Source organism: Pangasianodon hypophthalmus, chromosome 26 (assembly GCF_027358585.1).
Source record: "Pangasianodon hypophthalmus isolate fPanHyp1 chromosome 26, fPanHyp1.pri, whole genome shotgun sequence".
Lineage (NCBI taxonomy): Eukaryota > Metazoa > Chordata > Actinopteri > Siluriformes > Pangasiidae > Pangasianodon > Pangasianodon hypophthalmus.
In genome coordinates, this window is record NC_069735.1 from 8491194 (window position 1) to 8516117 (window position 24924).

The 24924-nt window shown below is 38.5% G+C and overlaps 1 protein-coding gene across 1 annotated transcript in view; it reads right to left on the minus strand.

The window, feature by feature from the left end:
* The window catches only part of LOC113537751 (vang-like protein 1), a 59002-nt gene extending 45298 nt beyond the window's left edge, over positions 1-13704 (minus strand). Inside the window, 1 exon segment of the mRNA XM_026932384.3 lies at positions 13507-13704. The gene's annotated coding sequence lies outside the window, so the exon portion shown is untranslated.
* Positions 13705-24924: the final 11220 nt, after the last annotated feature.

Genomic DNA, 24924 nt, shown 5'->3' on the forward strand with positions numbered 1-24924 from the left:
TTGTTTCCTGATACTATCGTCAAGCCAGAACCACAGCCTTGTTCTGTGCTTGGATTAGGAAAAAGCAGAGCTTAACCCTGAGTTCAAGTGGCAGTAGATCATTAATACTCTGTTACTCATGGAGTTTATCTAAGCAAAGTGAAATAAAAAAGCGGCAGCTGAAGGAACGACTGTTTATAAATTTTAGAATTGTTAGTGTTGGCAAACTGCCGTGTTATAAGTGGCATAAATAACTTTAGGATGTGCTTTTATTGGAAAATATTCAAATATTCAATCCTGTTTTTGATTATTTTTTCCTGAACACACTCAAATTGTTCTTTTCCTTACTTTCCTACTGCTCTACTGTCTTAAAAACAGAAGACACACTTCAGAGGTACAAAAAGGTTGAAAATGAAATGTTTTCAAAAAACTAGATGTCACAAGTGGTATGCAGCAGTAAGAACTAATGACTATTAATACTACAGAATTAATATAATTTATTTTTTTAAATTATAACTAGAGATACACAAACTCTTTCACACTGTCACTCTTTTGACATTTTCTCTTCCTTCACAGCTCTGATATTATTGTGTCTCATGGTAAAGGAGCAAATAATATTAACAGTGAAAATTGTATTCTGTTATTTATTCTCTTAATTAATCTGTTTAAGATAAATGTTTAACTTGTTGATTGGTAGAAATAAGAGAATAATATGTAAAGTATATCATACTCAAACACTTGCCCAGTTTCGTGTTGCAGATATACAGGCTAGTGCATTTTTTAAAAAATAAATTTGAGTATTTTCCAGCGTAACCCAATTCATCATACACAGCAATGAAACGAAATGAGAAGTATGCATGCATAGCACATAGTTAATGTAATTAAAGATAACAAAGACACTGAAAAGTTCTCTATAGTGCGTTGACACAGCTGGATGATGTTTCGCTAAGCCTCTCTTTCCCAGAAATAGCTCTGATGGAGACGGTGTCATAAAAGCTGTACGCAATTCATTTCCGCCCTTCCCACATTCCTATTTAAGTACAATGAAGAAACTCTGCCTGTTTCTGTAATGAGTAAAAAGCACAAATCAGAAAGAAGGCATGGCATCTAATGAGTAGAGATGTGCAGAAGTGCATATTTTTAAATCGACTAGGTGGAATGACTACTTGTCAAATCACCCCTAAGAACAACTATGCAAGCCTGTAAAATTACTGCTTTCAATTAAACCATGTAACTCTGAATTTCTGACCTTCAGGAAGGTCTCAGAGTTCAGCAAGTGACGTCAAATCAACATGGTTGCTCACAGCATCAACAGTCAACGAAGCAGCACTTCTTTACTTTAAGTTAAACTGCATATACAACTATTTGCTTTAGATCAATCAACATACAGACACATTTGCTTGTTAACTCAACAACACTGACTGTACAGTTCACTGCTTTTACATCACTCATCACACTTAGCTAGCTACACTGCTGCTAACAAAAAATGAAAATAGGATGTGTTTTTCCCCCAATTTGTAGCACGGGGTTCGTAAATGACGGAGTTCAGACTTCCCACTTCTGAGCTAAGTTGAATGCAATATTAGGTCCAGCTAATGGAGACTGGGTTGGTTAATGTGCAATAAGTGCAGAACATTAAGGAATTGCCTGTTGGCAAGGTGGTGCTTTGTTGGTAGCAACAGTGTTTAAAAGCAATGAATATTATTTACACACATAATTTCACTATAACTCATAACCAGCCAGTATAGTGTGTAATGTAAGTAGTACTGAAAAAGTCACTGGAGCTAAAAACATCACTAGAATTAAAAATGTCTGCCATTGAAAAATGTAAGCAAGAACAAACTTCTTTCTGAGCATGTGTTTTGCAGTTTGATCCTGAGCTTGAGTTACTGTGTCTGCATGGCTACTCTAAAACTGCATACGAATGAGTGTGTGAATGTCTGTGTGTGTGTGTGTGTGTGTGTGTGTGTGTGTGTATAGTGCCCTGCGATGGACTGGAGTCCCGTCCGGCGTGTATTCCCATCTCAGAGCCTGTGTTCCCACAAATGAATCATTTTCACCCATCCCTAACAAGACGTCAGTCTTATGGCACTAATGGTTACTTTTAAAGCAATTTAAACTGGTTAGGGCAATTTAATCCCCAATGGAGCTGGAATGCAAGTGTATTTTGCCCCTATAAACACTGAGCAGGATGGATAGAGAGAGCAAAAAAAAAAAAAAGCTGGATATTTGCAGACAATGGTAGCATTTTATTGTAATCAAGTCTTCAAATCTACAACTAGACGCCACCTCCATGCCAAGAATCTATTTAGAAGGTGTGCCAGAATAAAAGCTTTTTTTTATCTAACCACAAATGTAAGTGCCTGGAGTTTTGTAGACTCTACTGGATCTTTGGCAGAAACTGGGTTCTATGGTCAAACATGGGTTCTATGATCTGCAATGTTGTGGAACTGTTTTTTTCCCCAAAGGCCATGGGAACCTTGTTAAAATATCATGGCATCATGGACTTCATGAGGTACCAAAAGATTTTAACTGAAAATCTGGCTACCTCTGCCAAAAGGTTACAACTGGGTCATGGCTGCATTGTAAAAAACTGCTGTAAATTTTACAGTAATTTACTGGCAACATGGATAAACAACTGTAAAACATATTTATATTAAAGTACTGTAATATCTTAATGTTGTACAAAATAACACAACACATTTGCTCGCTTGGCGAATGCAGGATACAGCTGAGATGAAGGATAAGGGTCTTGCCCGATCATGACAACTTGGCAGTGCTGGGATTTACACACACAAATTTCTGATCTGTGACTCAAAGCCTTAACCACTGAGCCACCACAACTATACCACAACAACGCAACTAGCTTGCACTGAATCATCCAATTCCAACAACTGAATTGACTCCACTAAAAAAAACTGCATTGAATCAATGCAGGTTAGTTGAGCTATTTGTAGTGGCTCAGAGAGGAAGGTTTTGGGTCACAGATAAGAAGGTTGTGCGTTCAAATCCCAGCACCACCAAACTGCCTTGACTGGGTCCTTGAGCAAGACACTTCAGCTCAATTGCATCCTATGTTGAGCAAATGTACTGGGTTATGTGTTATTTTATACTATGTAAGATAGTACAGTTCTTTATTGCAAATATGTTTTACAGTTTATGTAAAATTTACTGTAATTTATTGGCAACCCAGTATGGATCTTCCAGTTGGACAATATCCAAATCCACACAAAATGGTTCAGTGACCACAGAAGTAAGATTGTGACCTTGTGGTCATCACCGTTCCTCTTGGTAGAATTTTTTTCAGAATTGCATTTGAGATTGAGTTGGACGAGTTTATGCAAGATATTGGAATAAATATCGAAAAATCAGGCCAACTCCAATGTAAGAGAGCTTCCCCATGTACACAATTCAAGAACGTTTAGCTGCCTTCTTACTGCAGTTAATGGTCCAGAGTGGCGTTGTGCTCCAGACCAAAGCACTTGACCCCCAAGCTGCTTCAACATGGCACCCTTGTCTTGCTTGGCCCAGCACAACTGCCTTGAAAGAGAAGAATCCTTTTTTTGCAGTGACCTCCGGGGTACATGCCAGGATTAAGTGTCCAATGATGAAGTTGAGTGCCTCTCATACCGGCACCCAAACAGCCGTATCAAATCTCACCTCTGTGCTCAACTACACTCTATTAATCACAGCGGAGTTTAATTTGCGCAGGTCTGAATGACTGAATACAAAACAGATGCATTTACACGGCACACTCTCTTTGTTTTAAACTTTATGGCTCGTTATTTCCCAGACCTTTCCACAAAGAGCATTCCAAGTGATAAATAGAAAAAGAAAACGTTGTTCGCTGTAGGAAGTTCTTTTCCTTGGCATGCCTTTTTGTAAGACTGACCTTTCAGGAGAGATTTTGTCTCTATAACACTCACGAGTGAAACAGAACGGCATTTTGACTGAAACATTATGCTTTAGCTTTGAACGCATGTTATATTCAGGACTGTAGAACGCAGCAAATCTTGAAAGAGAATAGGTCTTTGTAAGTGATGTGACACAGAGTGATCACGTGGAAATCTTAAGGCAGTTATAGCCCATTTGTTTTGATGGACGGGAGCACACAGAAGGTGTCACGTTTAATTTCTGCCCTGAGGAGAACTTGCCCACTTTATATAGAACAAGAAGTCTCAAAGGCTGAAAGGTAATTTTCTGCCTTGTCCAACTTTTTCAGCACAATGATTCATTGCACCAGACCACGAGGATCTGCCAAAAAACCCTATTAAAGTTTGTGATATAGGTATCAATTATATTTTTCATATCAAAATAATTGTGAAACATTTTATTACGGTTTCTGGGAGTATCAGAAGTGACAGCAATCAGGCAGAAAGAAAAAAACAAAAATCCTAGAGACGAGACAGCTCCATGCTAACAGCATAAATGAGACCACAGCCCTAAACTTTTGTTCTATATTGGTTCACAAGACCAGATTCACTAATTCAAGAATTCAGTCATTCAGTCAAGCGCCATTTTTGGATGTCTCCCATATCACCACAGCAGTATCATTACATTGTATTAAAAAATTATTACCAGTCTCACATGATATCAAGTAAATTTGTAGGCTATAACCTGATGTCACAGACAGTGCATGTAACTTGTTAGCTAATTTGGTTACTTAGCTAATTGTGTTACTCTTTCAGGTTAGACTATCAGGAAAGCCTCAAAAGTGGACACATTTGGGTTGGGTTAAAAGTATGTCTATTTTATTCCTTATACCTAAATTTTTGTCCAACATTTTATCATGACATCATAACGTTGTAATAAAAATGAATGCCAAGCTGCATAGTACCTCTGAAGACAAAACTGAGTGAGTCAATTAGCTACGTAGCCAATGCTAGTTTACAAGTTCTGCGCTGTTTATCTGGTTATGTTACAAGCCAAACATTCAGATGATGCCCAGTGATGTCTCTCAAATCATGTTACATTAGCTAGATAAATTTAATAATATGGATTAAGCAAAAAAATAGTTACAAAACACGCAGATAGCATAAATAGCTTACATTATGGCAAAAGGTAGTAAGAGGTAAGTTGCATCATATTGCATCTAATTCAAAAATATTAGTGTCATCCACTGACATTACTTCCTTTTTTGTTGCTCCTCAATGATTACTCAAAAAAACATTTCTTGCAATATGAATTCCGTCACAGCACAGACAGGCATCAGTGGCTTAAATATATTTCGTTCCTGCCTCCTCCATCATACTATAACTCAAAGCCAGTTAGCTGTCATTCATACCTAATAAATGTGCAATTACAGGGAGCCTCAGAGCCCACACATGATTTAAAAACCACTAGTCGGTTAGAGGCAGCCTTCAGCAAACCACATTTCTATAAGAAACCAAACCTCCAGCACTTAAAAACATCATGAATGTCTCTGCATGAGCTAATTCTGTAATCCTCATCTAAGCGCTCGAGTCAAAGTCTACAAATTGTGAAGACATAACTATGAGAAGCTTCAAATTAATCTGACCGTCAACGTCTCATCATCTTCTAACCATCATACTTTGCCCTCAAGCCACACAGCTCTCGGAAAACTAAAACACCGCTGCTCGTTGGGGGAGCTGAGGCGTACTAACTTTTCTTGTAAGGAATATGGAGCTGTCTGTTCAGGTGCCATCATCATAAGTCAAAAATAATCCTCTTACCGATGACGAATGGTGATGGAACCTAACAGAGATTTATACGGTTAGATAGGTGCTGGAGGAGCTGAGAGGTTACAGACAGTCTGAACATGACGTGTAGGACTTTAAGGTACTGATGCTAAGTTTCAGAATAAACAATGCCATAAATTCAGAATAAACAATTAATAAGAAGTTATAGTGTATTTATGGGTAATTAACATTTAAAATAAAATGCTCTAAACCATCAAACTGGCTACTGAAACCTTACGTAAGCGCCAAAGCGACAGGCGACCATACTTTTCATCTGAATTTGAAATTTCCTAATTTTATGCAAATTATTAATGATACAGTAAAGCAACCATACACAAGGCTCAAATTAGGACTGAGCAGTATGACAATATAACACCGATATCATGATGGATTTTTTTTTTTTTAAAGCAGTGAAAAAACAAACTGAAAGCAGCTGATTTGATGTTTGATGAAAAGTTTGTACTGAATTTTTAAAATTGTAAAATGTATTTTTTTATTTGTTGTTCAGATTTATTAAAATGATTAGAATTTATAATTTTTTTTATCCTTTTCAATTGAAAGTAATTCATTTTTGTAGACAAAACTTTTTCATATTTTTTTTTTAACTGGCAGTTGGTTACCAAACCTATATATCGTGATGCATATCGTATATCGTAAAAATGTCTTCAATTATCGTGTTATGATATTTTTATCATATCCTCCACCCCTAGCTCTGTTTTGTCTGACCAAATGTGTGTGGTGTGCGTGGTCTGACGTTTTTTTCAGTTCCCCATTCACAACTTTAGTGCCTACCTGTAATTAGTTACCAGTTATTTTTTTGCAAAAATGGAAGAAAAACGTACCATTTCTTATCAGAACAAAAACAAATGCTAGACATTGCACGCTCACAAGCGGCAACGTGCTACAAGCATGCTACAACATGCGACAAGCGACAAACCACAAGTGAAACGAGTGACCTGATGCTTGCTATTACGAATGTCCTGTACGGTCGAAGAACGGTGGAAAGGAAAATACCGAATAACTCCCTGAAAAATACTGCGTTCAAGTCAATGGTTCCTTGAGATGTAATCCATCGCTACAATGTTGTTGGAAACCTGCCAGGTTTCACCAAATCCCACGTTTATTTTCTTATATCCGTTCTGCCACTTCCTTTTTCCTGCGTAAACATCCTCCCATGATCACCTGCCACGCCGTTTTTGAAAACATTCCAAAACTCCAGAGGAACTCCTTCATACGGGATCGAAAGACTGAAGAACATTTACTGCCACACGTACAAGGTCTAGTCTGACACAAGACATTCGGCTATCTCTACATTTAACCCCTGACCTGGGTGATGTTAACTCAATATAGCTGCCAGGGAAAGTCATTTTACATTTACCTCCTGTCACGCCAAAAGCTGTTTTGGAATTGAGTGTCGACAGGAACGGAAGACAGAGCCTGTGAGAAAAAAAACCCCAAAACAAACAAATCCGCCAACACTGGCGGAAGATGTGAAAATCGTCTGCGTCACGGTCATTAGTGCCACTTCATCAAGCATATGCAAAACAGCTCCGTAAACAAGCAGACAAAACAAGCAGCGATTTCCCTGCCCGGAGCGGAACAACTGGTAATAAAAAGACCACAAAAGAAACTAGAATGATAGGGAAGATGAAATACACAACGGCAGAGGAGGCAATCGATTCGCCGTGCCTCGGGATTCAGCGCTCGCCATCAGGGGAAAATGTGCCGTGCGAGAAATGAGAATCCTTTCACAGCTGGCTGCATTAAAACAGCTAATCTCGGGTTTAATCTTAGTGGCTTCATATCACTGAACAATGGGATAAAATGAAAAAAGGGCAGCCATCGAAATCCTCCGTGTAATGGACATGTTTATGAACTTCCTTTATGTTTGGATTTTGCAGTGCTGATTGAGGAACTTTCATTGATTTTTGTCCGCTTGTGAGCACTCTGGGTGCTGCTGAAATGGACGTGTGAAATCAAGACCTCAACCAGAGGGGAGGCAGGAAGAGTGCAAGTGAAAGTGAAAAGAGAAAAGACAAATTACTATAGGACACAAAAGAAAAGGTGCTGGCTCGCTTCCAACATGAACTTACACCATCCTTGGCTCCAGCATGTCCAAGAGACTAAACCCACAAACAAACAAAGAGAGAGAGAGAGAGAGAGCGAGAAAGAGAGAGAGAAAAGGCTCCATTTTCTGAGACACCATTGTACACACTTTATATACCTAAGCTTTCCTAGAGCCTGAAAAATTCAGGAAAGTACTATAATTAATTCCTGGAACATAATACACAAAGCAAATATAATCTATAATCTAATGGGAACATAAGCAGGAGAGTGCATGGGTGTACACTCCTGAATCACAAACTCAAGTGAACCAATTTAATCTCATGGGCCTCGGCAATGTGATGAAATAATATTCGTGATGCACTTTTCTGAGATATCACTTTTTTTTTTTTATACATATATATTTTTCTGTTTTATTTATATTAAAAGCAGCTGATGTTCACATTTTCTACTGAATCTCGAAAACTGTAAAATGTTCAAATTTAATTACAGACTTTTCCCCCTCTTTATCAGTGTTAGATCATTTATTTCTGTACACATTGAATAAATATCTTATCTTATCATATCTTATCGTATCTTTACAAATTTTTAAAGCAACACTACTATTTTTTGCTGGTAGTTTGTTATCAAACCTACATATATACAGTGGAGTCCAAAAGTCTGAGAGCGCTAGTGAAAATGCTTCTATATTGCATTCTTTTCTAATTTAATACAACAATTTTCATTACAAATGACAATATTGACAACAGCTTGAGTGAAATTAGAACCTCTGAAATATTTACATGAATTTCAGAGTTTCTTAGTATTTGGTTCATCCCCTTTTTGCTTTAATGACAGTGTGCGCTCGAGTTGGCACGGACTCCACAAGTTTGAGTAAAATCTCATTTTCCATTTCAGATCAAATCCATCAGTGTGTCGTCTGAACACAGGCTTCAATAGAAGAGACTGGGCATGAGGAAAATCTGATCTTTTGTACAAAGCAGTTAACATGATCAATATCACAATTTTGCTTACATTTAAAAAGGGACCTAGAAACAGTTTAGTATCTTGAAAATTAAATATTCAGGATATTGAACATTTATCTTCTTTACCTTTTGTTTAAAAGAACAAGACAAATCCCAGATTTTCAGTGTGGTCTCAGACTTTTGGAACCCACTGTATATCATGTTGCGTATTGTGCATCACTGAAACATCAGGTATCGTGATTATAGGTGCTGTGGTTGAAATTTACACAGAATGATAAACTAGTCTAAATTTTACAGTATTAATCAAGACACAAGCCAGTGGTGACAAACTGGATTATGGGAAATTTAACAGATTTAAAGTGAGGACATAAGAATTCACTTGAAGAATTCACAAGATTTTCCTGCAAAACGGTCACCAGCTGTTTGTCCTAAACCTCTGTCAGTTAAGACCGAGTGTTTTCTCGGGAAGGTTAATTCTTCACATCAGCTGAAGCCTTACCAAAGTTCACTCAGGTGAGGTGTTGTTCTCTTATCTTGTCATAGACACACACTCAAGGTATAGCTAAGAAAATATGTTTTTTCTCCTTGGCATATGACTGTATCTAACCTGTGCTATTTTACGCCATGTGTTTACTTAGTCATTTTAAAAGACACAAGCCAGTGGTGATAAAGGAAACAGTTCTTATGAAATAGTCTGTATAGTCTGTTCACTATCCTTTTATAAATAGTACAAAAACAAGAGCAAACAAAAAGATCAAATCCCCAAATTGTTCGTCATTCTTAGAAATATATTTTTTTTCCATAAAATCTTTTGCGTTGTCAATATTTATCACGTTGTTGTTATACACTAAAAGAGAAATTGGCTGTGAAAATAAAAATATCTAACTAGCCAAAAACAGTTGTTTCGTTTAGTTCTAGTCAGCAATGCCATGTTCCTCTGTGGGTTTGACAGTCATTGTGTATGATAAACTTATGAACATGCTAGAAATGTCAGCAGCTATAGTAATGTAACATGATTACATCAGTAACGGACTACACAGCCAAAGGGTTTTCAGCGCAGTCCACGTCCCCTGTGTACAGAAATGAAGGTTGTTGTAGTATGATTTAGGTTGAGATGGCTTACTTGATTGGGTAAAAAAAAAAAAAAAAAAGGTACAAGTAAACGGTAATAGACAGAAATGCACTTTAATCTGTATTTTGAAAAACTCAACAGTGAGGTAACCATATGCCATGACTGTGAACCTGTGACACTGGAACAACCCTAACCATGATTTTTGACATAATGTACAACCGTATTCCAAAGATTTCTAAGAGGAACAAATTTATTACTAATTTATTACTAGATTACTGATTTCTACTTTGACACTCTGTCTTTCTACATTTTACGTCTGTCTTGGAAAATAAGTCTTAAGAAAAATGAATGCCATAAAAATATTAAAAGAAGAGCCCCATTTGTTGGAATATAATGCTCACGTACATATACGCTATTTATCAGATGCAGAATCCAATTCGTAATTAATGGGTGAGTTTCTACAAAATGACCAGAAACTAGTGCAATATAGTTTCAGGAATAATAAAAAGAGTCAAAATATGAGGGCTGGAGTGAGTGCTAGTACTCAAGAGTGCTCAGTGTGTCATGTTAAAGGAGGCTAACTTGCAATAGTGTGCCAAGTATTACATCATAACTAAGGGGAAAACCTGGATAAACGTGATAAAAGCTAGCCTAGTGCTCTAGATATATATATGACCAGCATTGTAAATCAGGTTCCTCTGAGAACTTGTTATCACTGAAAACGAGAATTCATTTTTCGACTTCTTAAAAGAAAAGGGATTAGAATGGTTCAGCTCACAGCACTGCAAGACAGGTGAGATCCACACACACTTTTCTGTGGGAGGTGGGAAAGGGTGCTTTCAAATCCCATGCGATCACCAGCCGTAATAATCACATGCTTTCGTTGCTGTCAGATTCATAGCTCACAAAAAAAAAAAAAAAAAAAACTCCATAATTGAAGGCGTTGTATTATTCATTGAATGGCAGGGGAGAAAACGTTCCTCTACTGAAGAGAGAAGTGTTTTATCTTTCTCTATCTAACTCTCTCTCTCTCTCTCTCTCTTTTTTTGTGTGTTTTACCACAAAAGCGCAAAAGCGAATATCAGTGTTCGACGTTCTCTCACCAGGATGACTCCTTCTCAGAGTGGAAAAAGAGACAAGCTGTCTGCTACAATGCACAAGGTGGTCTTTAAAGGGAAAAGAGACAAATGCAAGATAGACTGGAGGATAAATATCACAGACGTGAAGCTTCATCATTATTCACTCGAGCATGTCTGAGATTGAAACACTGCCGGAAGGCATCACGGTCTAAATGCCCTAAGAGACTGGATCTGTGCTTAGCTGTACACACGTGGAGACTACCATGGGAATCAGGTCACATCCCTGGTGTGCCATATGACTTGTTTTTCAAAAGAAATAAAGACAGTTGGGATAATATATAGTTGTATTGCTGTTTCTGCAAGCTAATAACTTAAAAGTTCTGTTTAGACATGATGATTGGATTATTAATACACACAACCAGATGTGTGTTGATAGAAATTGGCCACAATATCATGTTTATATTGTAAACCCTGTTTTATGTAAGGAATAAAAGAGATGAGGTTAAAGGAAAGTAATCAATGATGGGGTGGTGTGATGTGGCCCAATGAGAAGCTGTTGTCACTCCAATGTTGATTATTTTCCAATAACAGCATGTCACAAAATGTTGAACCATAGCAATTTGCCAACAATCAGGCTAATTTTTGTTATTAATTAAAGAATAACCCATTGTACTTTTTATCAGTTTATAGTTATCCCACTCCTTTATAACTTTATCAGATTCAGCCTTACTACACTCACTCACAGTAGCAAGCGGCAAAGCAACAGGTAACCTTTTTTTTTCTTATTTCAACGACAAGTAACATTTGAATTGGGATTTTCTCAACGCTATGCAAATCTGATATGACATGGTAAAGACGAATCAAAACAATTGGCTCAAATGATTTCTTGGACCAATCCAATGGTCCCATGTTTCTTCAGTTCTCCATTCACGATTCTAGTTCCTACATGCAATTAGTGACCACTTAAGCAGTCGCTAATCTAAGTGGACATGGTGATGGAAAAAAAAATGAGATGGGAGGAAAATTTATATTTCAATGCTTTTGCGTTCACCTGCAAAACATTTTGCTCCCCTGAGAAACTTTGCGTTCCCTCACAATTTTTTGAGTTCTCTCAATTGTCTTAAGTTTTGCGAGTGAACGCAAAGTTTCTCGGGGAACGCAAAAGTTTTGCGAGTGAACGCAAAACCATTGAAATATAAATTTTCCTCCCATCTCATATTTCTTTACATCACCATGTCTCCTTAGGGGCTCCGTACTAATCACCCACAAGAGACAAACTACGAGCGACAGGAGCGTCTTGCTGACTGTTAGTATAAACACAGGGTTATAAAAAGGGTTCCTCATGGGTTCTTTGGATGGTTAAAGGTTCTCACAGATGGATAAAACCTGAGAAGTACTGGAAAAGTGCTACTGGGAACCTTTTAAAGGTTGTTGCATGGTGAGATTTATCCACTCTCAACTGCTCTTCAGCTTCTCAGATGGGATGAAGGAAATAAATAATATCAAGTTGTGTCTAACTAATTATCAACATTTCTCAGCAAGCTTTCAAAGGACTAAAGTCAAACACTGTGTACGACTAGATAAAGTAAAAGTGGAAAAAGTCACTTCAGAACTAGACAAACTGCCTTTTCTCCTCAGTGACTTTGGGACATTTTGAGCTTTCTTACCAACAAATACCTCAAAATATTGTCATTAAATACGACTTTTTGTTCAAATATTTCACCCCATGTCAAAATATCCCGTCGGTTCTGACAGTTTTGTCCTTTGTGTATCATTATGGATGAGGAGAAAGTCCAGCAGTAGTGTGTGTTTTGCCAACTCCCGGTTCTACCTGTAGCCTCCAAATCAATGGCGGTCGCAGCAGGAAACTCCGCGGTCTCCTCAAGGCCTCCAGAAACCCAGGCAGAAAAACACACACACACCTCTGGACTAACCAACAAGGGTATAAAAAAACCAGAGGGATGAAAGACAGGAATACTGAACCATAAAACCCTGCCTAAGCGCCGGAGGACACCCGAGGGGCTAAAGCCTAAGAAGGCGACGTCAACCTCTGACAAACAGCAGCAATGTCAACACCTATTAGCGGCTTGGGAAGCTAGCACAGCCTTCCTGTAACACCACTGCTTCATAAATATTATTAAACGGTATATCAACTATTAATGTTATGTCGTGTAAAGGCCTGTCGCTATAACGTCTTACAAGTCAGTGACAGTTTGTAAACTTGCTCGTAAGTCGTGTTTTTTTTTAAACAAATTAATGAAGGGTTCTCTCTCTGGGCCAAGTCGTTCATAACAAACAGCAACATTTACCAAACAGGAATATAGCAATAATAAACAGCGGCTTGTTTAACACGTTTGTGAATACACGCTTGCTAGCTGGTGGTGGAGTGAACAAGAGGGGAAAAACGACACCGGAATTCTGAACGTTATCAAATTCAAGTGGGAATAATGAACAAAGTCGTAACACTGACAATGAACAATAAGGTGATTAGCAGTGAAGCATTTAATCAGTTAATTTGAAGGTTTATGGTAGAGCAGAACCCAGACGCAGCCTCGCTCGCTCGCTAGCCGCCTAACCGCCAGTTGCCGTGTTACCGGGCGTGCACGCGCTCCATACAGCACTGTGAAAGATCCACTGATCCCACTCACCTTTACCGAAGCGTGGCATTCCGATACGTGCGCGTGTCTATGCCGTATACTGTACAGACGACACTAGAGTGTAGTAATCCCCAGGTAGGGCAGTAAATCGAGCCCGGTTGGGAAGCCCCGGCGGCGGAATGGGCTCTCCACGTTAGGAATAACAGCGGGGGCAGTGCTCCGTGTGGAAGTGAGAGGAAGGTGTAATGCGGCGGTGACGCGCTAGGGGAACCAGGAGCACGCGCTCACTACTGCGTTATAACGCTTCATAACGCTAATGCAGTGCTCGGAATTCCACAACTGGCCTTCTCTTTTATATACAGGACACTACAGGTGATAAATACATGTGTGTGTGTATATGTATGTGTGTGTGTGTGTGTGTGTGTGTACATACATACATATATACATATACATATTATACATAGATATTACACACACACACACACACATATATATATAGGCTACTTCTAATACGCATACATTTGCATACTTAATAAAAACCAATAATCTAGGCTTTAATGCTTTCATTCTGTCTGTGTGTGTTCTCCCTGTGTTTTTCTCTGGGTTCTCCAGTTTCCTCCCACCGTCCAAAAAAACATGCTGTAGGTGAGTGAGTGTGTGTGTGTGTGTGTGTGTGTGTGTGTACATGGTGCCCTGTGATGGACTGGTGTCCCATCCCGGGTGTATTCCCACCTCATGCCCAGCGTTCCCAGGACAGGCTCCAGATGCACCGAGACTCTGACCAGGATCTGGTGAAGATGCTCCTAAGAGAAAGACTGTTACAAGACAGTTTGTTTAAATGCCATTTATTTATTGTTTGATCAAAAAGTTTTGTACACTGTTATAAAAAAAAATTCTGATGCTTTTTTAAATATAAAATCTAACGCAAATCCAAATATTATTAACATTCTGGGAAATTGTCTGTAATATAAATCCTTGTAAATAGGAATGAACATGTAATGTTTCATGAATGCAGGTCATCTACAGACAGATGTTCTGAAGACAGAAAATTATATATGTATTTTGAGAAAAACAAAAAAATTCGTTTTAAAAAATACAATGTGTTTCCGCTTGAGTTAGTGGGGTTTTGAAGGTTTATAAGGGAAACGTGTCAGATGACAGTTTAAGAGAAGATGCAATTTATTACTAATACAAAATCTGAAAAAAAAGGTCATTTCTACTTGCAATGTCTTGCCAAAAAAGACAAAAAGTAACTTACCAGCTGATAAAGATGGACTACCAGAATGACCATACTAAAATTTTCATCACAGTGTTCATACATTTGCATTTTCTTATGTAAATCCAGTGAATACTTTAATTTAATGGCCATTTTATCACATAACCTAACATATAAGTGCACACTTCCTGATTGTATCCCTGTATCTGTTGCTTTGTATGTTTTTTTTTTTCAGCTCCATCCAACAATAGAAATGGCAGACTATTTGAAGTGTAGCTCATTCTCTGCACACTGACCTCATACTGTATATGGTTCTAGTATGAGTGTATGAGTTTATCAGATACTTCACCTAGCACACCAGCCTTGTTACTCCACCTTGTAGATCTACAGTTATTTATATCATACTTCAGTATAGACTAAATCATCCTCTAGCCCGTCATGAGTGTCAGGTTCTGACCACGTGACTGGGGTTTGCTCTCTTGGCTGGATATTTTTGAATGATGGATATTGAGACATCATTACTGTACTGAGAATAGACCATCACCCAAATAATATCCGGTCAGTGGTGTTCCTATAGTGGAGAGGGTAGAGGGGGACAATGTGTCCATGAAAAATGCTATTTTTTAGATTGCAGCCAACTTTTAAAAAACCCTGGTATCGGAATATACACGTAAATGAATTCAAACTGAATATTGTATGTGAAATTGTTTTCAAAAGATACGGATTACTCAGGAGAGAAAAATAAGGCAATGTTCTCCAATGTTGCAAAATTAATAATACTGGGATCATATTTGACATTTTCAAAATCGTGTTTTTCCCCCGGACACAGTAGGCTACTACATGTATAATTGTTTTTAATGAAAACCGTCTGATTAAATATAGGTTGCTTCTGTTTCTTAGGGTCTCTTTGTTGCAGCTGTATTGATTTTCCTCACCCAGATTTTTATTGAAAAAGATCATGCAAATTTCATTCAGGCCTTATCTCCTTGGTCCTCTGTGGTTAGCATAGCTGTTTGGATCCATTGCTTGAAAAAAAAAAAAGAAAAGAAAAGAAAAACAATGTTGGCTAAGCCTAGGGGACTGTAAAAATGGAATGTAAATAATTTTATCTCTTGGGATCTCTTGAGACGTTTAAAGACCTACCTGTCTGCGTTTCAGTCTGCTTGAATAGCCCCGGTGACCTTTTAATGCTGATTTGAGATTAGATACTTTATTATTGGCTGTAGAAATTTTAAAAATGAAACTGGGATCATTTGAACCTGATAGGAATGCCTGCTCATTTGAAGATGTCATGCAGATTTCCAACAGTGAAGTGAACGAGAAATTTATGCAAACTCTATATTTTCAATCAGATTAGTATATTTAGGTCATTGCAGTTTTGGAACCTAATCAGTGTTCATCCTGCTTCCCATGGACCCCCTGATGTGTTATTTATTGCCGGGGATTAAATCGGGGTGAAGCTGTGTCAGTGGTTTTGTGGAGTAGATGGCACTTCTTTGGAGACCTCTTCTGTCCCACTTTCTACAGCTCCCCCTGCACGCTTGTTATTTATGACTGGGTATTAAAAGAGGTTGGGGTCGTACTGAGTTCATGACCTATGACATTTCCTTTCTTCAACCCTCAAGGGATGCACAAACATGATGGCCATTTGAATTAACCACCACTGAGTTAATCAGTTTGCTCTCTTTATGAGATGGGGAGTAATGAAGACGTTGGATGATGATTGGGGTGAAGCCGTTAGAGCACGTAAGCTATCCTGACCCTACTTCATCTGTGGGCTTGTGTAGCTCTGTCACACAAGCTGATTTGTACACATGTCTTCAGTAAAACACAGACACTGAAATAGCTCTCATTGATCAGATCTTGCAAGGTGGGCATAAATTCATACTTTGTATTTTTTTTTTTTTTTTTAGTATCAGGAAAGACTCCCACCTTATGGCAAACTGTATGTATTGCAGATCAGCTGTTGCACACAAACTATAAGGTGGAATTATCATGAACTGACCCATTCATCATCATTTCATTTTAAATAACTTGAAAATCATTCTCAGAAAAAAAAGTAATGTATAATGTGTAAACCACATTGTGACCATATGCCAGATTACCATCAAGTTACAGTCAGTGGCCTATAGAGGGCACTGCAACTTCACAATAAATCTCCAGCCACAGTCTGAACTCTGTCTTCTGTAGTAAAATCTAGCAAAATGTCATACAAGTTATTATAGATTCAGACACAAAAGAAAAAAGTTTTATAAAGAACATCTGTAGACATGCAAGCCTTCATTTCCTGCTGTGTAATAAATCCAGCTTTCATGTGAAAAATCCTGGAATTTTTATTTTATTATTTTTTTTTACAAAATAAATATCTTTTAAAAACTCAAACAATAAGAAATTAGTATTACATCTTTCATTTTACTGACAGCAGCAAAAGTCACCAACAGGCAAAACCTTTGGAAAATGGTGCATTTGACGCCAAATAAAATGTTCTTGCACCTTAAGGCAGACAGAAGACAGACAATTATTAATGTTACATGTTAGATACGTAAATTTTATCTAAATTTAACATTGGTGTGCAAAATGTTATCTCATAATGAATCACTTATGGCAGGTGAGGATGTTCTCAGCAAAGAACAAGAAGCAGCTCCAGTAGGCACAGGAGCATCAAATCCATCAACCGACTGACTTTTTTTTCCTTTTTTGCAGCAGCAGCAGCAGGGGTGAAAGAATTTCTGTCATTTCTCTAATAAAATAATGGTACTGCTATAAAACTTGTGGGTTTTACAGGTCAGTGAGTAATCTGAAATCTTATACCTGTATACCCACGTTCTATAATGATTCACTTTTATTTCACTATTTATTGTTATTAACATTTTTACTATTAGATAAATATAGAAAAACTTTTTTTTTTACTGAATAAGAATTGCGAATTGAACTGAGAGGAATTCTTTAATAAACACATTTTTATCACCTTCATTTGTTAGAATTTTTATTCTTTCAAATTTATTTACGATGCATATTTGGCAATAAAATAATTAAAATAACAGACTAACTGCTAAATTTTAGTTTTTTTCTACTGATACTCATACATTGTTCTGTAAAAAACAGTTTTTAAAAATGCAGTACAGTGTGTCATTAGTGCAAACACAAATTACAGTATGAATGCTGTAAATATGAATTACACTAAATTCATAGCAACTCTGCAGCCAGTAAGCTAGAGTAAATTTACAATGTAATTTTGTTTCTTTACAGTTGTTGATATCCACTGGAGATTATTTGAATAGCATAATGCTGGCCAAGTTTACTTCTCCATGGCTCCAGTTTATCCACACCTGGATAGTCATGTGTTTCAGCATGATAATGCACCAAGACACAAGGCATGTATCATTACTGAATGCGTCCAGGAACATTTCAGCAAGTTTGCCTTGCTTCAGTGGCCTGCACTGTCCCTAAATCTCAACCTTATCTAAAATCTTTGTGATGAGGACGAAGGACCTGCTTGTAGCAAAACAACAGTCCAATACCTAGCAATATTCTAATAATATTTTAACAATATATCAGATATAAAACACACACATTTTTTTGGCAGTTTCATACTTATTTTTTTATGCATGATTATGAAATGCATGCAATTTACTTGCAATCAGGAGCCATGTATTATTTCTGACAGATTTATAGTTATATAAATTTAGCAAAACCATATGTGGTTAATAACTTGCTCTTAGACTAGGGAACATTATATTTATTATGTGTCATGTGATTCTGATCACACGGCTTTAGAAATAACAATGTTCGCATTGTCATTTTAGAGCAAGAAATAAACAGAATAAACCTCAAGAAAGGCAAAGACTCGTAGAAGTAGGTGTATTAGTACTAGTGGCATGGTGTATTTAGTATGAGGCTTTGTCATACCGCAGCTAGTGTACTTTCTCAATATAGTATTTAGCATGGTGGTAGTCGATGCTGTTTTAATGTCATGCTATTTTATCATAATACAGTTAAATTAATTTCATAACACATTGTATGGTTGTATTCATTTTGGCATGAATATTGTAATAAAGGTACTTTTCCTTGTTGCTGGGGCGGTACTTTCTAGGTATCATGCACGGTCATTTTTTGTACCTTTAATATTTATCTTTCACTTGGAAACATTAATATAGTGCACCTTCATTCATTCATTCATAAATCTTCAGCCACTACATTATGCTAGTCAGGATCACTGTGGATTTGGAGCCTATCATAGGAACACTGGGCATGAAGCGTGAACACACCATGCACACACATTCACACACTCACTCACATCGAGGCAGCTTAGCGTAGCCAGTCCAACTACTGGCATGTATTTGGAAGGTGGGAGAAAAACAGAGAACCTGGAGGAAACCCAGACAAACATGGGGAGAACATACAAATCTTTCACAGTAAAAACTTTCAACTTTTAAACCAGTGCATGTGTACAACTTTAAACCAGCAACCTGAGCTCAGGATTTAACCAGGGACCATCGAGCTGTGAGGCTGCACCGGTACCTGCTATGCCACCCCAATAAAGGTACATAATTAATCCTTAAAGACTACTAATACACCTTTTTCAAAGCTTAATCGAAAAGCTAAATAAATAAAGTACACCTTGTGAACCTCCCCTTTTGAAAGATCCACTATATGGACAAAGGTTTGTGGACACTCGACCATCACACCCATATGTGCTTCTTCCTCAAACTGTTGGCACAAAGTTGGAAGCACACAGTTGTACAGAAAGTCTCTGTATGATGTAGCTTTACAGTTTCTCTTCACTGGAACCAAAAGGCCCAAACCTGTTCCAGCATGACAATGCCCCTGTGCACAAAGCGAAGACTCCATTCTCCATGAAGCCATGGTGTGCCAAGGTCGGAGTGGAAGAACTCGCGTGGCCTACACAAAACCCTGACCTCAACCCCATTAAACTCCTTTGAGAAGAACAGGAACACCATCTGCACCCCAGACCTCCTCACCCAACATCACTAACGCTTTTATGGCTGAATGTGTAAATCCCCACAGCCGCGCTCCAAAATCTAGTGGAAAGCCTTCCCAGAAGAGTGGAGCTTATTATAACAGCGGTGGGGGACTAACTCTGGAACGGGATGTTCAGCAAGCACATATAGGTATGATGGTCAGGTGTCCACAAACTTTTGGCCATATAGTGTACATAAACATGATTCCACCCAACAATGAGAATGTAGCAGTATGGGATTTAGGCATTATAGCGTGGAACTTAGGCCTGCAATCTCTCTCTCTCTCTCTCTCTCTCTCTCTCACTTTCTACACGTTAGGAAGATCTTAACTTCACCACGCGCCCTGATCGATTACCGCGAGACCGTGAATGTCACGTGCGGAAAACAAATAAACAAAAAGAAAAGGGCGCGCGCGCGCGCGCACTGAAGGCCACAGGTTCACGTCACGCGCGTCTGCGAGTCGAGCGCTGTCCGCGCGCAGATGGCCGCTATTCAGCGCGCACGCGGCGCCTCTGACGTCACGGCATTCATCAGCGCGCGCGGTAGATGAATGACTCCCCCTGCCTGAGGACACGAGTCTTATGAGTTCAGGGATCGCAGGTTTACAAAAGGCCACGCACAATTAAGAGGCAGTGGGAAGAAATTAGAGGCCACACATATGCACCGATTACTGGGTCACGGCTTTTTTAAGACTCCACTCCGTTTCTGTGTCGTAAATAAATGTCTCCTAACGAGTTGCAGAATTGCTTTCATGCAGATAAATCACACATACAGTGTTGTTTACTTTATTTATTGCTGCACTAACACCTTAAATAACTGCAAGGCTGGGTGTCCTGTGGAGTAGTGTGCTTTACTTTAACCATCAAAACTTTATTTTGACATTCTATAAAAATTGAGCCCAAGTTTGCTTCATTATGTCCATGCACTCTCAAAAGTGGCAAACATGTGGACCTTTTTTTGTGCTATCCTCAAGTGTTCACCATTTGTACCTTTAATCCTAGAAAACATGCATATAGCGTAGCTTTAAAAATGATTTACAGTACATAAATGGACCAGAATTATTTTTAGAGTAAAGCTTTAAAGGTAAACTACAAACACTACTTTTTACATAAAAAGGAATGATACAGTTCATCACCGTTTTTCTGAGAGTATGGACATAGTGTCTTTTTCAAAACACTGGAAATTCAGATGTTTTATCTCCTTTAATTCTCCCCTGTGGACCAATTCTTCCTGTGTATGTAATTTGTATGCAGTATGTAGTGTCTCCATTCAAGGTGCATTTATTTTTCCACTTGCTTAGCAGAAATAAAAGGTATAATGGATTGATAGCCCGTGGAGTGAACACGAGATTTAAAAAATGGCGAGAGTAAATTAAAACTCCACGCTGAATTGTTAACGTGGCGTGTATTTGGTGTGTGAGCGTTAATACATGCATGGGTCCAGTGTGTACAGATGGTCTGAGCGTGAGCCTGAATAAGGCCGAGTCTATCCGGCCTCTCTCAATATGCGAGTTAATGAGAACAGACTGACTTTCTTTTTTTCCCCCTCTACATTCCCTTTCTTCTCTCTCTCCTCTCTCTCTGTCTGTCTTCCTCTCACCCCTCTCAATCTATTTCCATCTGTTTGGAGACAAAGGGCTGTGAGCCAGCTCCAGCCTGGGTCCCTGCTGGTGAAGTAGGCAGGCATAATGTGGTCCATCCCGGGGGCCACATTTCAACACATGGATCTGCCTTTGTGTCTTGCTGCTCGTATGGCACACACCGCACACACGTACGAACTCACACTATACAACAGCAACACACCTCTGATGGCTATGAAGAGCAAGAGAAAAGGAAAAGGAATGGGGGGGGGGGGGGGGGGGGTGTGTTCAGAGGCATTGAAGACTGAGCACACTTATAATGAAGGTGCACAGACAGGAGAACTACACCTCACCCCCCCCCCCCCCCCCTTGCATCGAGATGCTTTTTCCAGACCTGTGGACATATGGCTGCTTGTTGTCATGTTTTCTCCTCTAGCCAGAAGACAAGACGCTCCCCATAGGAACAAAGGGGAAATGTGTCTGTTGGCCCATTTCAGGTTTTTGCACAAGTCCACCTGAATGAACAGAGAGTGCGCGGCTCCCAAAAAAGAGACAATGGTGATTATGGTTGTGGGTCCGTCTGTACACTTTCTGACATATGGTCACTTGTAGGCCTTTGCCATTACATAATCCATGGTGAAAAGAGGTGCAATATGGCTCTTTCTCACACACAGATACACACTCGCGTTGGCCACACTGGCAGATTGCTACTGCCCACAGCAGGGCTACAGCTGGCAGGAGCTTTGGGTTGGAATACACACAGAAGATGAGAAGGAATGGAAGGAATAGATGTATGGCTAACCATACATGGCCAAATGAGGTAGCAGAGGAGGAAAACATTAACAGTTAAAAGCAGAAACATGTTTGAGCGCTGATTGATTACTGCAATCAGCTGCAGATGAGAAGTTATATATCACCGTAGTCATTGCTTAATCATTATTCATGCTGTATACACACTTTATTTTAATTATACAGTCTATTATTCCTTATTACTGGATTTTATGCATCCAAAATTAATGCATAAATGCCATAAAAAATTAAGAAAACGCAAAATCCAAAAACTGAGCAATGACAAAATGTTGTTGTTTGGGGCTAGACCTTGGACATGGCAGATCTTTTAAGCCATTCATCTCTTGTAAGATGGCTTACAAAGGAAGAATTACAGATAGGTTTCCTCATCTTTACCTAAAAAGTTAAAGGAGATGATTAAATGCTTTTAATAATTAAAGCTACAGGATGTAAGAGTTTGAAATGGCAGCCTGATCTGATAAATGCTATTGCTGAGTTCTTCTCCACTGCCAAGTCAATAGAAATTCAGAGAGAATTCAGTTCTGAATCACAAACAGTTTAATGCACACTAAATAGTAAAGACACCAATGGTGTACTGACATACTGTCTAGCACAGAGGTATACAGTCTGGGACACAAGTACTAACCCAAGTATTTGTGAGTCTGAGGATATAATTATCTGCTTATGTTTTCTTTATTGTACATTTATTGTACATTAATGAGATTAATGACAGTTTGATCACTGAATACTACATAAAAGATAAAAGCCTGCTCCACTGCTCTGTAGACTCAAGTCTATATGCATCGATAACAGCTCTGCACATATCTGACAGCAACAGATGCAAGCTAACCAACTAACTCTATCTAGCTATCTAAAATGTAGCATAGAAAACTAAACTGTCACATCTGGTCGCTTCCATTGTGTGTATTTTTAATACTGGATCTGAGTATTCTGTGTATTTTTTTATCTAATCTGTGTAATTTGCTCTGCAGCCTGTCAAAAACATTGGACATTAGCACGCTAACTAAACCACAGAGAAATAAATATACACACCAGCATTCTCACCCAGTATAACCAAATTTATAATTCAAAACTACAAAAACAGAGAAAATATGTTCTGTTATGTACTTGTTGGCTATGATGATGTCTCTAGCCAAACAAATTCAGAACTGTCTAATAATACAGATTGCACACTGAGGATAAATAAATTATGATTCACTTGATTCCCATCAAATTTGCAAAAAGCTTAAACTCCTGAATCCATTTTCCTCATTATAGTATTATATTGACTCTCGCTCTGATTCCTGTTTGGTTTGTTTACCCTCTGATACTCTTACACTTTCTCTCCTCTGATTACCTGTCTGTCACCATGTAACTACTCAGATTTCTCTTGTGTCTGAAGATGGGGGCACGATGACATTTGACGTATCCGAGCTGACGTATGAAGTATGCGTAAAAATTTCCTGCCAATTCCAACCCAACACCCCGACACGGAGCTGACTGTGAGTTTCTATTACAGGATTGTCAGGAGAACTCACAGGAACTCCGAAACGTCATATTATTCTGTATTTCTTTCTCCCATGACTCAATAATTATGTTCGTTTATATTAATTTTAACAGAAAATCCCTAAACCATTTGGAATCTCAGGTAGAGAGGCAAAGTCAACTTTCCTGCTTTGCATTGGACTTCTGTAAGTAATAATTCAAGCACAAAACATGATTCTGATGATCTAGAAAATGACTCTCTATTGAGTAGATCTTTGTTTACAGCTAAAGCTGTTCTAGTGTCTCTGAAATATTAAAAAGAAATGCAGTGGCACATGGATGATTAAATCCTTTAAGAACTCCCAGTTTCATAGCCATAACTACCCTGTTAAAAGCATGTAAAGCCCTGGATTACCAGAGAAACACTCTCAAATTCTCTCTGGTGGCCTTGTGTATGCATGCCTAAGTGAATCAGAGAGAGTGTGCGTGCGTGTGTGTGTGTGTGTGTGTGTGTGTGTGTGTGTGTGTGCGCGAGGGAGAGAGAGAGTCAGTGTGTTATCACAATTAAAAGGAAGCTACAAAAGAATATTGGCTCCTGATCACTGCTCATATATTTGGTCTTGCTACATAAAATTGTCAAACAATATCTACAGTACTGTGGCATGCAAGATACATCCAAAAGTCAACACAACCACTTAAATAATTAATTAATATTTAGAACCTGATTTATCTTAGTCCATCTTTATCCAATAGTCCTAGTCCTAGTCCATCCTTATCCATGGTACCACCAAAATCACAGGTCCTAAATGATGTTTGTTTGTTTGTTTGTTTGTTTGTTTGTTTAATCAGCCATCTCTACAAAACCTGATTATTGTCACTCCGTCAAGAGATTGAGGAAGCCAAGAGAAGATGAAGATCATTTTGTAACCAGTTTCTTATTTCAGTACACTTCAACAGCTATGCATATAACTTTAATGATCTCTGCTCATCTACACTCTTGGACCTTTAGAGCCCTGTGGAATTAATACAATTTCAGCTTGCACATCTGATGAAGGACTTTTTTGCTTTTCTGGAAACAATAAATGTCATTCAGTTGATTTCACCTCCTACACGTTCTGAAGCACTTTGTTTACATGGGTGATAAGGACTTTCATCTGATATGCCTCTTTCTCTGGAAACTTTGTGTACTACACTTGTATATGAACAAAACATTCCAACTATTTGATTCAATGACTCCAGCATGCCTCAGCACTGTGGCATTTCTAGACAGGAAGCCAGCAGTGCTGTCTGCAATGTAATGGCATGACCTTAACACTGCTACACTCTTAAGAAGTTGGATTAAAGGTTTAAGAGCGGTGTCCAACCATTCACTAATCTTCAGTAACTGTTTTATCCTGGTCTGGGCTGCAGCTATGGGC